The following is an 18,154-nucleotide window of genomic DNA, read 5'->3' as shown; positions in this document are numbered from 1 at the left end:
CCTTCGGCGTGTCGAGCGAACGCTTTTACCACTAGGCTACCCGACCGCCCCCATAATCATAAGAAAACTTTGCTGAAAGTAGAGTCCAGTGTACGATACCGACGATATCATAAGCATATGACTATGAATAAGTATCACATAGTGATGATACCAGGTGTCCACAAGGCGAGCCCCACCGGTGGCACCGTCATAAACGCACGCAAAGCAAAATGCACGGGAACATACGGTACAAGTAAAAATCGAGAATTGCATCGGAAATAATATTTGTCACTGATGCGTCAGGTTTGAAAATGTCCTCCACATGTGTACTATAAAACAGTTTGATCGTTTTAATGAGGTATTAGGGTTCACCCTTGAACAAATCAAGCTCTGAAATGCTCTTATGTCATCCACTAACGAAATCTAGCAGTCTACGTTTACAAAGCTTTTCGACTTCGTTCATTGCATACAGTCTAAATATTTATTTGTATATATGCATGTGTATGTGTATGAATGTGTATGGATATGGATATATAAGTAAAATAGTGGTAATTCTTTCTTTCTTTTTCTCCCTCTCTCTGTAAATAGTTCTGTGTAATAGGCCTACGGCCTCACACTTTTTGTGAATAAACAATATATATATAAGCTCTGAAAGAAGAGATGAACATATTGATTTTAACTACGGCTACAGCTTTGCACCATTATCAGTGCCTATTAACGACAGCCACGATTTTTGTAAATCTCCTTAATATTGATTTGATGGTTTGAGTGCAACGTGTGCGGATTTAAACTTTAAACATGTACATGTAAGTTTAAAATTATGTCGGGGCGTTATGCCATGCGTCCTAAGCATGACATATCATGACACAAGGAGTAATGGATGGATAGGTGACCGTATGTTTACATCGGCATGCAACCATTCATTTTGTATGCGGGTCTTACTTTCTTTGAATGATCTAATTCCGATTTCATAGTACACACATTTCCATTAACGGTTACTCGCAACGGAATGGGGACACTGACACCACAAACATAATTCCTAATGGTATGAGTCACAATATGGTTGTAAATACTGTAAATATTAACTCACTCACTCTGATGGTAAGACTATGAGAGATACACAAGCATTGAGACCTGAAGGAATGCTTGGATATAAGTTATTTTCATATGTTAGAACATATTCCATCAGTCAATATTATTAAAGTTATCATTTTCATATTATCATGTTTTTATATAACTCTACGTTTGGTAGAAAATGGCAAATGCATGTGAAGAATATGATTAACATTATTCTATTCAATGCCCCAGCTTTCCATCATTCCCGGGCGGTCGGGTAGCCTAGTGGTTAAAGCGTTCGCTCGTCACGCCGAAGACACGGGTTCGATTCCCGACATGGGTACAATGTGTGAAGCCCATTTCTGGTGTCCCCCGCCGTGATATTGCTGGAATATTGCTAAAAGCAGCGTAAAACCATACTTACTCACTCACTCACTCCACCATTCCCCATTCTTTCAGCACGTTTGTGTAAAGATGTGAAAAGTAAGTGATTAAGGGTTTAACACTGCTTAATTGTTTACTTCATAGAAGGTGACAGGTCCAAGGTTAACAGACAAATGGAATGCATACATTAACACACTGAGGTGCACGAACAGACGTATGTCGGCATAATGGCATCTAAGCCAGCTACATATATTAACCTGTCCCCTGAATTCAATGTATTCGTACTCAGATGGTTCGTCACGCACAGAGCATGACTGTCTGGACAGTGTAATTCTGAGCAATGCACAGCATATATTTATTATTCGAACAATACCTCTCTAAACATGTAATGAGACATGGTAGATCTTTTTTTAACATTTCGATCATCCGATCCTGAAATATGTAAGGTGGGTCTTACTTACCAGGCCATAAATGACATAGGCTAAGCTATAAAGAAGTCATGTTGTGTCAAGTTGTCACATTAATGAAATACCTGATTCAACGAATGATTGAAGATGTGGTTTCTGAATCTGAATTCAATATGACAAAACAAATGTTGAAGGACGTTCTATAAGATAACAACTTCGCCCGCATTTGATGAAAGCCCCAAACATGTTATGTTGTGCTGTATCCAAACCCTAAGGCGGATGACGCTAAATCATAATCCTGGTCATCGGTGAGGTGTGTATGGGTTGTGTTTCAATTCTTCATTTGGAATATACAACTTAACCCAAGCTGCATTTTAAACGGCAGAAGGATTTACACGTGTTCAACATTTCATCCAAACGGGTACCAATTGGCCACTGGGTGAACAAAGTCGCCTATCAGAGGAGATATCACCTGTAAAATGTTCTGTTTGAAAATCAGTGTCGAACTGTGAGTGAGTGAGTGAGTATGGTTTTACGCCGCTTTTAGCAATATTCCAGCAATATCACGGCGGGGGACACCAGAAATGGGCTTCACACATTGTACCCATGTCGGGAATCGAACCCGGGTCTTCGGTCTGACGAACGAACGCTTTAACCACTAGGCTACCCGACCGCCTCTGTCGAGCTGTGACGTAGCTAAGGCATTTCACAAGTTTTGGCAACTTTGGAGATAAAAATTGCGAAACAATTTTGCGAGGTCACTATCCAAGCTGGATCAGTTGCCATATATGTGCTTGTAGAACTCTGGAACCTTTTAACCTGGAACCCGTGCTTGGAACCATTTCAACAAATTACAACAGTTGGAGTTGGCCGAAATATGTCCGAATTGTTACCCGTTTCGTTTTGTCGCTGTGTGTACATCTGACTGCACTTCGTAACGTTGTGACGAGATAACCTCTGACTGTGGCCGTGACGTCTCATAGACTTGGGTTAGAGTGGCTTCCCTTTGACAAAGGGCAGTTACTCTAGTGGACAGACCGATGGATAGCCGCGAAAGGCAAGGAGAAACAATACATACATAGTCACGCCACTGTATAAGAAACAGGTTTCAGTTGGAACTATATTGGCTACTGTCACTGTCCGACCTTCATCACTTACCTTCTGACGTAATACATACTTATGCGTACATTTCAGGAAAACTTGCAATGTTTAGATAATATTGTTGAGAGATGGGAAGAGGTTTTCTAGCACAGAATTGAAGAATGACATTGTATAATAGAGAGGTTATCACGCGTGTGTGTTTGGCGTGATAACCTCTGTTTCATGTTTAACACTACATGTAAAACACAAAAGTGTAGAAGTAAGGAGTAACTGAGGAATATTCCATATTTTACTCTGTAAGAAAAGAAAGGAAGTAAAATCCGATAGAGAGTTGCCGACATCCATACAAAATTAATACCAAAAAATGAATTTGTCATTTCTGCATGGATTGGGATTGATTTCTGTGGAAAGAATGAAGTACTGCAGAAATTTCGCAAAAACACAACCACGTGAGAGCCTGGCGCCGAATCACACCAACATGACTTGCACGTGTAACAGAACTTGGTCTTTAAAAATGTTTGGTGTTCATTTGCTTGCCATCACGCTTTTACGACAAGTGAACAGCGAAAACGGAAGCTGAACGCAACAACGCCATTGGTCGACTACAAACAGGAGAATTTTCTTCAGCTGTAGCAAGTTTTTTCACCAATTGAGCACCATTACAAGATGGTGGAAACGCAATCAGAAACACGGACAACACGCGACCTTCCAAGATCCGGTCGAGTACGTATCACCACGAGAGCACGGGGCAGATACGGCTACAATACTTACGTAAAAGAGCCACCACGGCCACCTCTACAATTGCGGCAATAACCGGATTGCGTAAGACATCGACCCAGACAGTGAGGAACCGTTTACGCGCTGAAGGTATATGCGGTAGACGACCAGTTAGACCAGTCGTTGGCTGCGACGGCAATGGTGTCACGGTCACAGAGTACGACCACAACTGCGATGGAGACAAGTTTGGTTTAGAGTCACGTTTTATGCTTCGCCGTGCCAATGGTAGATCCGGTCGTGTTTACAGCCGTCGCGGGGAACGTTATGCACGAAACTGCAAACAGGAAGTGGACAGATGTGGTGGTGGTTGTGTGATGATCATGATGTTGGCAGCCTTCTCCAACACTGGTAGAACATAGGTGCAAGTCCTAGGGAATTTAATGGCACAACTTTACAGGGATGATATTCTTCGGCCACACGTTCTTCCCATGAAACAATGAAGCAAACGAACGTCATTTTCCAACAAGACATCTCATACGGCAAAACAGCCTTTTTCGGGAAGCACAACATCCAGGTCCTGCTATGGCCCTGCATGTCTCCAGAGTTAAACCCAATCGAACATTTATAGGATGCACTGGATTAACGACTGTGAGCGGGTCAGGAACAACCACAGAACCTCTGACAGTTGGTACAAGCACTGCAGGCAGAGTGGGTGAACATTCCCAGGCAACAATTCGGCATTTGATTGCTTCCATGGGACGACGATGCCAGTCAGTTTTGGACTCAAATGGTGGCCATACAATATATTGAAAACAGATGACCTTCACCTTGAAAAGCTTCTGTTCCAAATGGAACGTGGGTCAATGACAATGATGTGTGCCAAGTTTGAACAATCGATTACTATCTGTTGATAATTTATATTATATATAAAATATACATCTAAACTCACGTTTGCGTTTCTTTTTTTGTAGAGTAGATAAGCGTGTCTCGCATAAACTAGTGCTGGTAACCAACAGTTCGAGCGTGTGTAAGACTAATATTGTTTCTGTTTCTAAAATTAGTGGTTTCTCTTGTTGATAAAAGGTCATTCAAGTGACCTGGACATAGGCTGTCAATTTGATATAAAATACACAGTTGTTAGGTCTGCTTGATAGTGTCTTCCAACTTCCAATAAACTATTAAACTATTAAAATTGAATAACGATGCGAATTTAGGAAGACCAGTAACTAGTGTAGCTGCTTCCAGTTAACATATGTGCAATTATAACCATGCTTCAGAAGTATGTTCGAGAATGGTCGTGTGAAAACGATGTCGAGTTTTGGATAAAGTTGATCTATTAAGTACACATTTAAGCTTACGATAAGAAAGTATAATTTTAGATGCAGACACTTTCAATATGGACATACCGTTTCATATCTTAGGATAAAATAACACCGATATGCTTATGAATATTCGAACGAAGAGATGTGTTGTTATAGACCAAATAAGGTTTGGCAACATGATTTGTGTATGCTCTTTTGTCGGGATTTACATTTTACACGCAAATCATATGCCTAGTTGTAGGGGTAAGATAGATATTCATTCAAAGTTTGTTCCAAGTGGTTTAATCTCACAGACGATGCACCAATATACGAGTTGCATTGTTAAGATGCTCAATCAAATCGGTTCTATATGATATAAATGGAATAAGGAGGAACCTAGAACTGAACCTTGGGGAGCCCCAGCTGATGTGGATGAGCTACCAATTACAAATACCTTTTGTTTCCTTTGAAATTTAGGGCGGTCGGGTGTCCTAGTGGTTAAATCGTTCGCTCGTCACGCCGAAGACCCGTGTTCGATTGCGGACATGGTTACAATATGTGAAGCCCTTTTCTGTCCCCCGCCGTGATATTGCTGGAATATTCCTAAAATCGGCGTAAAACCATATTCACTCACTCACCCATAGAAAATCTCTTAACCATGTTAAGTTTACAATTAATATATTTCAGGTTTATATAGAAGCCCTCTTCGCCAAACCCTATCAAACTAATAATTAAAATAACAATTGAAGTCAAATTCAATTGAAGATATGCAGGGACGGAGGGGTAGCCTAGTAGTTAATGTGTTCGCTTGTCAAGCCGAAGACCCGGGTTCGATTCCCCACTTCTGGTGTCCCCCACTGTGATATTGCTGGAATAAAAGCGGCGTAAAACCATACTCATTCAAAGAGAAGCAAGTCACGTCCGGCTCAGACTGGTGTTTGTCCAGAAATGGTGTTTGCATGTCCGACCATCCACTGACCCTGTCAGTTGTGAAAGCAAGAACTACTATCAAGAGAGCAGCGCACGACATACGATGGCGTACAAACAGTGATTCCAAACGACACCGGTTTGGTCATTTGGAACACAAAGACGTTCATGACAGTTTCCCTATCAACAGGAAACATTTCATAATAATTCTATAGGGTTTTCTCGAGTTCACTGAATAAAAGAAAACGAAAACCTACGTGACTATTCTAAGAACCATAATCGGTAAGGTTGTATAGAGGTATGAACATCATTCGTTCATTAATTCGGATTTTGTAAATAGATCCACATATTACCAATGTCCAGGGCTAGTAAGGTCAATGATTATTAAACTGAGAAACAGAAAGATTATAAAAGCAAGTAACAAAGTTTCCGTAACTAAATAAAGAAAGTATTTAAAATGTTAATAGTTTTTGTTTGTTTATTATACAATGTACATATTTATTAAGTTGGAACCAAGTCTCTCTCTCTCTCTTTCTCTCTCTCTCTCTCTTTCTCTCTCTGTCTGTCTGTCTCTCTTTCTTTCTCTCTCTCTCTCTCTCTCTGTATATATATATATATATCTTTTGGTTTCAACAGTGTTATTATTCCCCATTATTATTATTTTAACACATTTTAGACGAATAGAAACATAATTATCCTTTTAGAATCGTTTGTATTTCGTTTTCGTTATCTTGGTGATTCAGCGTAAAATGTTCTTTCAACAATGTATTGTGAACTGGAGGCGCGAAACTACGAGCTAACCTGTACACAACCGGCACACGACGACGTCACATGGACACACATACTGCTGATGTTTCTCCTACACCTGTGGAAGGTGCGCCTGTTTGTTCCTTAAGCCTAGCGGTTGGTTCTGTCTATCCTCCAGGTCAGCAGGTCACTGCATTCGTCTTGCACGCCGCTGACAGACCACACGTGTAGATGCTAGATCATCCAACTTTAGAACTTTCTGAAGGAAATAGAAACACACCAAGCGACTGACGAATCCCAAGTAGGGATTTGACTTTCTTATCGCGTTCGGAGGATGGAAGATTTGACATTATTTTTTTGTTGTGGTTGTATTTGTACAACAGGTATACTTTGCGTGTATAAAAAAATAGGATATCTTGATGTTGAAGAGTCTCTACCGCAGGTGTTTGATCACGTGACTTTAATCACGTGTTTGATCACGTGAAGTTCATTTGTTTTCCTATGCACGCAATTGTAAGTTTTGTTTCAGAGGGTGAGTTCATCGCCAGTTATGTTAAATGCATAAATGCATAAATGCCAAACGGGCGTGTCAGTTTAATGCAGAAGTAAAACCCAGTGACGCAGGTCATAAACAATTAAAGTTTTGATCAGGTGAGGGTAAAAGATATAGGCCACTTCGTTAAAATGATGGGTCAGTATTTTGTTTCAGTGGTCAATGACACGGTCAATATGAAACAACGTTGGTACTTATGTTTCTTTAACACAACAAGAACGCCTTCACATGGAGTGAGTGTGTTGGGTTTAACGCCGCTTTTAACATTATTCCAGTTATATCACGGCGTGTCAGCTTAATGTGGGCTTAAAGTGAGGCAGGTCTCAGACGTTTACCACTTCGGTGAAACCAACGAGCACGGGTATGGTGCTGACAAACCTAGAAACATAATCGGGGCGAACCGGGATTCGAACCCACAATCATAGGTTTCTGGCATGCCCAAGGGACGCATCTCTGCACAGCGAATCGCGGCGCCTTAGACGACTCGGCAAACCGAGCTCCCCCAAAGTCATTGAACCCGACGGCGTGGGTTGATGCTCATGGTATCCAACAGTGGCTGGCTTTGCCCAGATCCACGTATTTACGGATCGTCGAGATATTGCTCGAATAGTACTCGCTGACTGTAACTATGTTTGCAACATTTGCTGAATGTGTCCCCTTTCACATAGAATACTTACTGAACTGCATCAAATTGGATATTTGTGCCTTTTCTGACCAATACCTTGAAATTTATGTCACATGCACATTACTCCGAGTGTTCATATGTTTTAATGTAAACTGACGTCCAAAAGAAACTTTACCAACTGAAAATATAAATTTCAGACAAAGAATAAAATATTTGTCGATGAAGTCTATCTAAAACACATTACCTAAATACAAAAATAGTGTATGCAGAAAATGTTAATCGTCTGTTACATGTTTGCGAGATAACACGCGAAAAAGTGAAAAACACGCACACCACGGACAACTGCAAATGCACGTGCGGGTAAGGGTATAAAACGCTGGCAAATTACGGCAAGTCAGACATACACAGTGATAAAAAAAACACAAAAGAAATGCCACGACTAACAGTCGAACAACGTGAACGAGCCTTGGGTATGATACAGATGGGAGCCACCCACGCCCATATTGCACGAACCTTCGGTTGCTCCCGTGTTGCCGTTACCAACTTGATGCAACGTTACAGACGGAGAGGGCGGACCGCTGACAGGCCAAGAACAGGCAGACCCAGGGTGACCACGCCCCATGATGACCGGTACTTGCGTACCTTGCACCTCCGAAATCGCTTCCTGACAGTGACGTCATCGGCGACAAATGCCTTAGGTCACAGGGTTAGTCGACAGACAGTGGCCAGGAGACTCAGGGCTCATGGAATCAGGGCTTTTAGACCATGCAGAGGACAGCTGTTGACAGCGCAACATCGTCGTCTGCCATTGAAATGGGCCCGGACTGTACGACGTTGGCAACGACGTGACTGGCAGAGGGTTGTCTTCACTGACGAAAGTCGATTCTGTATGTTTAGGGCTGATGTAAGACAACGTGTTTACCGCCGAAGGGGGGAACAAACGGCGGCGTGTTGCGTGCAGGAGGTCGTACCATATGGTGGAGGGAGTGTCATGGTGTGGGGAGGGATCTGTGGGCAGGAGAGGACACCGCTGGTCATCGTTGACGGAAACTTGACAGCTCAGAGTTACATTGATAACATTCTTCGTCCAGTTGTCCTACCATTTCTCCAACAGCAGCCACGTGGTGTCATTTATCAGCATGACAACGCTAGAGCCCATACAGCCAGAATTGTCACTTATTTTCTCGCAGTTAACAACGTCAACGTCCTGCAGTGGCCTGCACGCTCACCCGACATGTCCCCCATAGAACACCTCTGGGACTTGATGGATCGTCGTGTTCGACAACGACCATACTCTCCAGCCAACCGCCAAGAAGAATGACGTCAAATCCCACGTGACCTCATCAGACGACTGACCTTTTTCTGTGCGTCAAAGAGTTTTTGCGTGTATTGAGGCATTTGGTGGTCACACATGCTACTAATGACTTGTTATTAAACGTGAGCGATTGTTTATGCACTCTGCCTATTGTCCATGATTTTGGAGTTTTGTACCACACCCAACTTTGGGGGGCTCTGACGTCATTCTCGGTCGCGGTATGATTGTCATTTTCGGTGTTGATTATGTTAATATATAGAGGATTCATCACGAGTGTTTTTTAATATGGGAAATATTAACCGAGTCTTAGTTAATCGGTATTTGCCGAGCCTTTGGCGAGGCAAATACCGATAAACGGGACGAGGTTGATATTTCCCATATTAAAATACACGAGTGATGAATTCTATTTTTCATTTTCACATTTTTGCTTCCAAATTAAGGAATAATTGCATTAAACATTAACATCAGCAACTTGTCGAAATCTTACGTATAGATCGTGCATAGTGATACATGTTTTCCATAGCCATGTAAACCAAAAAAACCAATTCGCTGAGAAAAAAAAGTTCCTCGGATTATTTTAAACAAAATACTTGAACAGACTTTTGCAGAATAATTGAAACTTTAATAACCGTAACAACAACGATTCTGTGTAATCTGATTATATCTCTGGTGTAACTTCACTTATAATATATAGTTTCAAATCAAACCGCTCGCTCTTCCGGTTATCTCATTTGCATATCTAATTTGCATACTTATGTCATTGGGGTATGACATACATGTTTTTATGTCATAAGCTTATGTCATGGATAAATGCTTAAGTTAAATGATAAATTGATCTTCTCAATACACTTTACTTCATGAATGTATGTTTTGTTGTTTCTGAGCAAGAGTGATTTCAAACTCTGGTAAAGTTTCTTTTGGACGTCAGTTTATTATGTATACATGTCTTCGTTGTCATAAGCACACAAGCACATGGTCCACGTCCTCCATTGTGTAACAAGGTATCGGCAATTTTAACCCAGTGGGTTATTGTACTTTGAAAAATCCCAAACACATTGCAATGTAGAGAGTCTGTTTTATAGGAAAACAATTGTATAGTGACCTTGCCTTCACCTACGATGGTTGATACCTATTGGACTCTGCTTATCCGTTTCGCAAACACCTGTTATCGTATGGTCAATTTAACGTCACAATAAATCACGAGGGAATGTTTTGTTTGTGTCGTTCTTGTAAACAGTGATTCACGAGTGAAGTCGTGGTTTGTAACGCTCTTGGGAAGGGTGTATGAATATATAACACGACAAGCCTTAACATGTTTAATATAACCGGTTTCAGTTTATTCATATGACACTACATATCACAGATAAAGTCTTTCTTTTTTCGCCTTAATAACATTAACAGCATAACATTTCCTTGGGTCTACTATGATACATTGCAAAGCATGAGTTGTTTCCTCAGATATTGATCCTTGAATCTTACAGAGCAAAATTCCGTAAGAAAACATGGGAAAGCTATATGATAAACCAAATCCCCCATCAAAAGGTCAATGTGTATTTATAATGAATTCCCATCCCCCTGAGGACTATTCGAATTCAAATTTAATAGTATGATACAAACTTAACATGTCTTAAAAACACCGCGTGTTTTTGTAAATGACTTTTACCTTTGTTACCTGGTGATGTTTGCAAAAGCAAAGCATAAAAGTGCAAGCGTGTCAGAAGTTTCAAATTATCTTAATAACGATTCAGAGTCATCTCAAATAGTTTGCGCTTGAGGTATGCAGAAATACGTATGGGTCACAGGTCGCAATATGTAACATGTTTAGTATATATTGACAGGGAAACAAGTACTAAACAGACGCCTGGCGCCGCACCGGCTCGTTGTATACCAGCTAGTATTTAGGACAAACTATCTTCTGAACAGAATTTAAGAAATATGTCATGGATAACATCAACAATTTATACAAGTTTGCAGCAGACGCCGGTTTTGTTTACCGTAGCAGATGTCAAACTGCTTGTATGCATACTTAGACCTTTCTCGAACACCTGGTGTCATTACTGATGTTCTGTGGCTCATTCATACAATCTGTACAGCTGTTTTGACGTCAAATGCATTGTCTCATGCATTGAAGTTCTATATTTAATTTATATAAAACGTAGTTGCAAGATTTTATTATATCAAATTTTTGGTCTGTATTGCTATTGTCCTGTTTTTGACTTTAGGCATTGTGAGTGAGTTGTTATTTAAGCCGCTTTAAACAGTATTTCATTTATATCACGGTGTGTAAGATTAATGTGAGAGGAAAGCGCGAAGTGATGAAGTTGTCAGATGTTTAACATCTTAATAACGCCACGAACACGGGTTTGGTGCTGACAAATCTACAAACATGGTCGGGGCGAACCAGGATTCGAACCCACGATCACAGGTTACTCGTGTGCCGTGGGGACGCAACTCTACACAGCCGATTGGGCCCACCGTGTTCCCATTCCGCATGCATTAACCATGGCTAAGGTAATGCGATATTTTGTTTTCACCGACATGCCAATGATACAGCTATTGCCTTCAGTGATTTTAGATGCACAGTTTATCAGCACATTAATTTCACCAACTCCTGGTTGGGCTAACATAGTTCATCAAAACCTGGTGTCAGCACCCATATTTCATTAACACCTGGTGTTAGCTCACACATTTAATCGGCACATGGTGTCAGCTCACACATTAAATCAACACCTGATGTCAGCTCACAATTTCCATCAACACCTGGTGTCAGCTCAAACATTTCATCCACACCTGGTGTTAGCGCACAAATTTCGTCAATACCCGGTGTCAGCTCACACATTCCAAGAAGCCTGGTGTCAGTTCACACATTCCAAGAAGCCTGGTGTCAGCTCACACATTTCATCCACACCTGGTGTCAGCTCACACATTCCAAGAAGCCTTGTGTCAGCTCACGCATTTCATCCATACCTGGTGTCAGCTCACACATTTTATTAACACCTGGTGTCAGCTCACACATTTAATTAACACCTGGTGTCAGCTCATACAATTAATTAACACCTTGTGTCAGCTCACACATTCCAAGAAGCCTGGTGTCAGCTCACACATTTCATCAACACCTGGTGTCAGCTCACACATTCCAAGAAGCCTGGTGTCAGCTCACACATTCCAAGAAGCCTTGTGTCAGCTCACACATTCCAAGAAGCCTGGTGTCAGCTCACACATTTAATTAAAACCTGGTGTCAGCTCACACATTCCAAGAAGCCTGGTGTCAGCTCACACATTCCAAGAAGCCTTGTGTCAGCTCACACATTTGATCCATACCTGGTGTCAGCTCACACATTCCAAGAAGCCTGGTGTCAGCTCACACATTCCAAGAAGCCTTGTGTCAGCTCACACATTTCATCCATACCTGGTGTCAGCTCACACATTTCATCCATACCTGGTGTCAGCTCACACATTTCATCCACACCTGGTGTCAGCTCACACATTCCAAGAAGCCTTGTGTCAGCTCACGCATTTCATCCATACCTGGTGTCACCTCACACATTTCATCCATACCTGGTGTCAGCTCACACATTTCATCCACACCTGGTGTCAGCTCACACATTTCATCCACACCTTGTGTCAGCTCACACATTCCAAGAAGCCTGGTGTCAGCTCACACATTTCATCAACACCTTGTGTCACCTCACACATTTCATCCACACCTTGTGTCAGCTCACACATTCCAAGAAGCCTTGTGTCAGCTCACGCATTTCATCCATACCTGGTGTCAGCTCACACATTTTATTAACACCTGGTGTCAGCTCACACATTTAATTAACACCTGGTGTCAGCTCACACATTCCAAGAAGCCTGGTGTCAGTTCACACATTCCAAGAAGCCTGGTGTCAGCTCACACATTTCATCCACACCTGGTGTCAGCTCACACATTCCAAGAAGCCTTGTGTCAGCTCACGCATTTCATCCACACCTGGTGTCAGCTCACACATTCCAAGAAGCCTTGTGTCAGCTCACACATTTAATTAACACCTGGTGTCAGCTCACACATTTCTTCCATACCTGGTGTCAGCTCACACATTCCAAGAAGCCTGGTGTCAGCTCACAAATTTCATCCACACCTGGTGTCAGCTCACACATTCCAAGAAGCCTGGTGTCAGCTCACACATTTCATCAACACCTGGTGTCAGCTCACACATTCCAAGAAGCCTTGTGTCAGCTCACACATTCCAAGAAGCCTTGTGTCAGCTCACACATTTGATCCATAACTGGTGTCAGCTCACACATTCCAAGAAGCCTTGTGTCAGCTCACACATTCCAAGAAGCCTTGTGTCAGCTTACACATTTCATCCACACCTGGTGTCAGCTCACACATTCCAAGAAGCCTTGTGTCAGCTCACACATTTCATCCATACCTGGTGTCAGCTCACACATTTCATCCACACCTGGTGTCAGCTCACACATTTAATTAACACCTGGTGTCAGCTCATACAATTGATTAACACCTTGTGTCAGCTCACACATTCCAAGAAGCCTGGTGTCAGCTCACACATTTCATCCACACCTCATATCAGCTCACACATTCCAAGAAGCCTTGTGTCAGCTCACACATTCCAAGAAGCCTGATGTCAGCTCACACATTTGATCCATACCTGGTGTCAGCTCACACATTCCAAGAAGCCTTGTGTCAGCTCACACATTTCATCCACACCTGGTGTCAGCTCACACATTCCAATAAGCCTGGTGTCAGCTTACACATTCCAAGAAGCCTGGTGTCAGCTCACACATTTCTTCCACACCTGGTGTCAGCTCACACATTTTATTAACACCTGGTGTCAGCTCACACATTTAATTAACACCTGGTGTCAGCTCACACATTTCTTCCATACCTGGTGTCAGCTGACACATTCCAAGAAGCCTTGTGTCAGCTTACACATTTCATCCACACCTGGTGTCAGCTCACACATTCCAAGAAGCCTTGTGTCAGCTCACACATTTCATCCATACCTGGTGTCAGCTCACACATTTTATTAACACCTGGTGTCAGCTCACACATTTAATTAACACCTGGTGTAAGCTCACACATTTCATCCACACCTGGTGTCAGCTCACACATTCCAAGAAGCCTTGTGTCAGCTAACACATTTGATCCACACCTGGTGTCAGCTCACACATTCCAAGAAGCCTTGTGTCAGCTCAAACATTTCATCCATACCTGGTGTCAGCTCACACATTTTATTAACACCTGGTGTCAGCTCACACATTTAATTAACACCTGGTGTCAGCTCATACAATTAATTAACACCTTGTGTCAGCTCACACATTCCAAGAAGCCTTGTGTCAGCTCACACATTTCATCCACACCTGGTGTCAGCTCACACATTCCAAGAAGCCTGGTGTCAGCTCACACATTTCATCCACACCTGGTGTCAGCTCACACATTCCAAGAAGCCTGGTGTCAGCTCACACATTCCAAGAAGCCTTGTGTCAGCTCACACATTTCATCAACACCTGGTGTCAGCTCACACATTCCAAGAAGCCTTGTATCAGCTCACACATTTCATCCACACCTGGTGTCAGCTCACACATTCCAAGAAGCCTGGTGTCAGCTCACACATTCCAAGAAGCCTTGTGTCAGCTCACACATTTCATCCACACCTGGTGTCAGCTCACACATTTAATTAACACCTTGTGTCAGCTCACACATTTAATAAACACCTGGTGTCAGCTCACACATTCCAAGAAGCCTTGTGTCAGCTCACACATTTCATCCACACCTGGTGTCAGCTCACACATTCCAAGAAGCCTTGTGTCAGCTCACACATTTCATCCATACCTGGTGTCAGCTCACACATTTCATCCACACCTGGTGTCAGCTCACACATTCCAAGAAGCCTTGTGTCAGCTTACACATTTCATCCACACCTGGTGTCAGCTCACACATTCCAAGAAGCCTTGTGTCAGCTCACACATTTCATCCATACCTGGTGTCAACTCACACATTTAATTAACACCTGATGTCAGCTCACACATTTAATTAACACCTGGTGTCAGCTCACACATTCCAAGAAGCCTTGTGTCAGCTCACACATTTCATCCACACCTGGTGTCAGCTCACACATTCCAAGAAGCCTTGTGTCAGCTCACACATTTCATCCATACCTGGTGTCAGCTCACACATTTAATTAACACCTTGTGTCAGCTCATACAATTAATTAACACCTTGTGTCAGCTCACACATTCCAAGAAGCCTGGTGTCAGCTCACACATTTCATCAACACCTGGTGTCAGCTCACACATTCCAAGAAGCCTGGTGTCAGCTCGTACATTTTATCAACACCTGGTGTCAGCTCGAACATTTAATTAACACCTGGTGTCAGCTCACACATACCATCAACACCTGGTGTCAGCTGACACACATTCCCAGAAGCCTTGTGTCACTTCACACATTTCATCCACACCTGGTGTCAGCTCACACATTTAATAAACACCTGGTGTCAGCTCACACATTTAATAAACACTTGGTGTCAGCTCACACATTTCATCTACACCTGGTGTCAGCTCACACATTACAAGAACACCTGGTGTCAGCTCACACATTACAAGAACATCTGGTGTAAGCTCACACATTACAAGAACACCTGGTGTCAGCTCACACATTTCACCAAAACCTAGTGTCACCACATCCAACAGCTTTTATCTGTATTGTGTGGTATTTTTTTTATTTTGGGGGTTAACTGCTCTGTATAACGCAGTAACGTGTTACACCTAAAGATCAGTTAACTGCAAACGGTAGATTAAAATTAACCAGCGTCGTAACTTGTACATCAAATCAGGCGCTAATTGGATGTAGAAATATATACTTACCAAAAATGAAGTTGTCTGAATCTACTGTTCTGACACATTATAGTAATTCATCGTTCCTAACAGGAAAAACTGAAACGATCATCTTCAGGCTATGATCACTGGCTCAGGGTTTTAATGATTTTAATGCACTCAACTCTTGTGAAGGTTAATGTCATGATGAACAATTAGCCAAGAAAGACCTGTATTAAACTATGATTTATTAAAACACAAATCTGTTAGATTAATGTAAAAGTGAAGGAGGTGTTCGCCACTTGTCAGTCATATCACGGCGTGTTAACAGGAGGAGAACCCAGGCTGGTGGAGGCTGCAGATGTTAGCATGTTGGCGAGCGTAATACTTTCACGACTGGACCAACAGTGACACAAAGGACCACTGAACATCAGTGATGACATCAGGTGTTCGCGAAAAGGGTAAGCATGTCCTGCTTAAACTGTAGCATCCGCCACGCACTCATATGTCTTTTAAAAAATAAGAGTTTGTTTGGAAAATAGCCTATCAGACCAGGACTGAATGCTGGACATGCTATGACTTAGATGTTTTGCTATTGGAGGAATTGGGTCACAATCCTGGCATGGATGGTGTCCCAAAAGCATTGATTTGTGACTCCGCCATGGACAATATGGAGTGCAGTTCGGTCACTCATTGTTATACCCACCCATACCACTTTAGACCCACTCCCAAAACGACCATGTTGTAAGACGTTAACGTCTATTAAACGCTCATTGGGACGTCTCCAAAGTCGATTACGTCGGTCAGGGAAATGGAGAGTGAACCTCGATTCGTCAGAAAACATGACGCTAGCCGAACGTCGATTATCCCAGTGCTGACGTTCCCTACACCACAGAAGACTCTGATTCAAATGAGGTGTAGTAAGTTATGGGATAACACGTGGCAAATGCCATCTGTTAAGGCTCTTACACCGGTGTTGCAACCGGTCCCTTATCTCAGTGGCCGTTTGCAACCAAATTCTTAATGCCATCGTTAGGACTAATCTGTCCTGTGCTGAAGTTGTTGCCTTTGGGCGTCCAGAGTGGCGTCGATCATCGACGTAAGGTGTTTGTTGGGATCGGGCCAACAACCTACTGATGCCAGATTGAGAAACGTGCAGAGTTTGGTCAACAAAATTCTGACGTGTTCCCACCTGCAACAGGCTCATGGCACGTAAATGTTCAGCACGTTGCAAACGTCGCATGATCACTGCTGTTCCTTCCTTACGTACACTGTTTTAGCAGAGATTTCATACGGATATGGTAAGGTTATTGCCGCCTTAGGTTATGATTAAATGTGTTTAATAAGGTGTCTTTGAGCGTTTCCACGAAAACAATATGCGTCTGTTCACAACCGACAATAGTCAATGTAGCATACCACACCTTGCACGTGCTGTCCGGGGTCACGTGCTTCATGACTTGCACAATGCTGTATTTGGTCGCTTGACTTCACTTGGTTTATCAAAACAAAATATCGCCTACTTGTTTTTGCATAACATATTTCATGGCACAGACCTATCCCATGTGTTGTTTATAAACACGGTTTAGTTGACAGACACTTCGTCCAGACTCTCTGACGGCATGACTAGATTGTCCAGACTGGCTGTCGTTGGCGCCAGATGCTCGCACTCACCGTCTGCTTCGCCGAAATTTGTAGTGACCAATCCTGACAGTATAACTACGTTTTTGAAAGCCATATTAGGCAACAAACACGGACATCCTGTTGAACATTAAATACTGTACATACATATTGAGATACAGCGTCAGAGGGCTACACAATAGTTCTAAATGAAGGAGTGATGCACCCAGCGGCAGTAGCATTACTCATCCTATCATCCCGTTCTACTTTGAGGCGGCCTATTCACGAAGCTGTCTTAGCTAAGGCGAATCTAAGCGACATACGACAATAATTACGACTGGCATTAAAGCTATTCTTTAAGCTGTCTTAAACCTATCGGAACGCTATCTAACTTACGACACAAACCTTAGCTAAGACAGTGAGCTCTTTTGTGATAGAGGTAAAAAAGATGGTGGTTTTCTTATGACGTCATCGATTATTCAGGGAAGTCCCTACATTGAAATGCATGTATGCATTCATATATTTAAACAGATATTTACGTTTTAAAGATAAACAATTAAACCAGAACTGGAAATACATGTCCATATGATTATTGCAGGCGTCGTTTCC

This window comes from Haliotis rufescens, unplaced genomic scaffold, assembly GCF_023055435.1.
Source record: "Haliotis rufescens isolate VD_foot unplaced genomic scaffold, xgHalRufe1.0.p SCAF_1, whole genome shotgun sequence".
Taxonomy (NCBI): Eukaryota; Metazoa; Mollusca; class Gastropoda; order Lepetellida; family Haliotidae; genus Haliotis; species Haliotis rufescens.
This window is presented reverse-complemented; position numbering follows the sequence as displayed.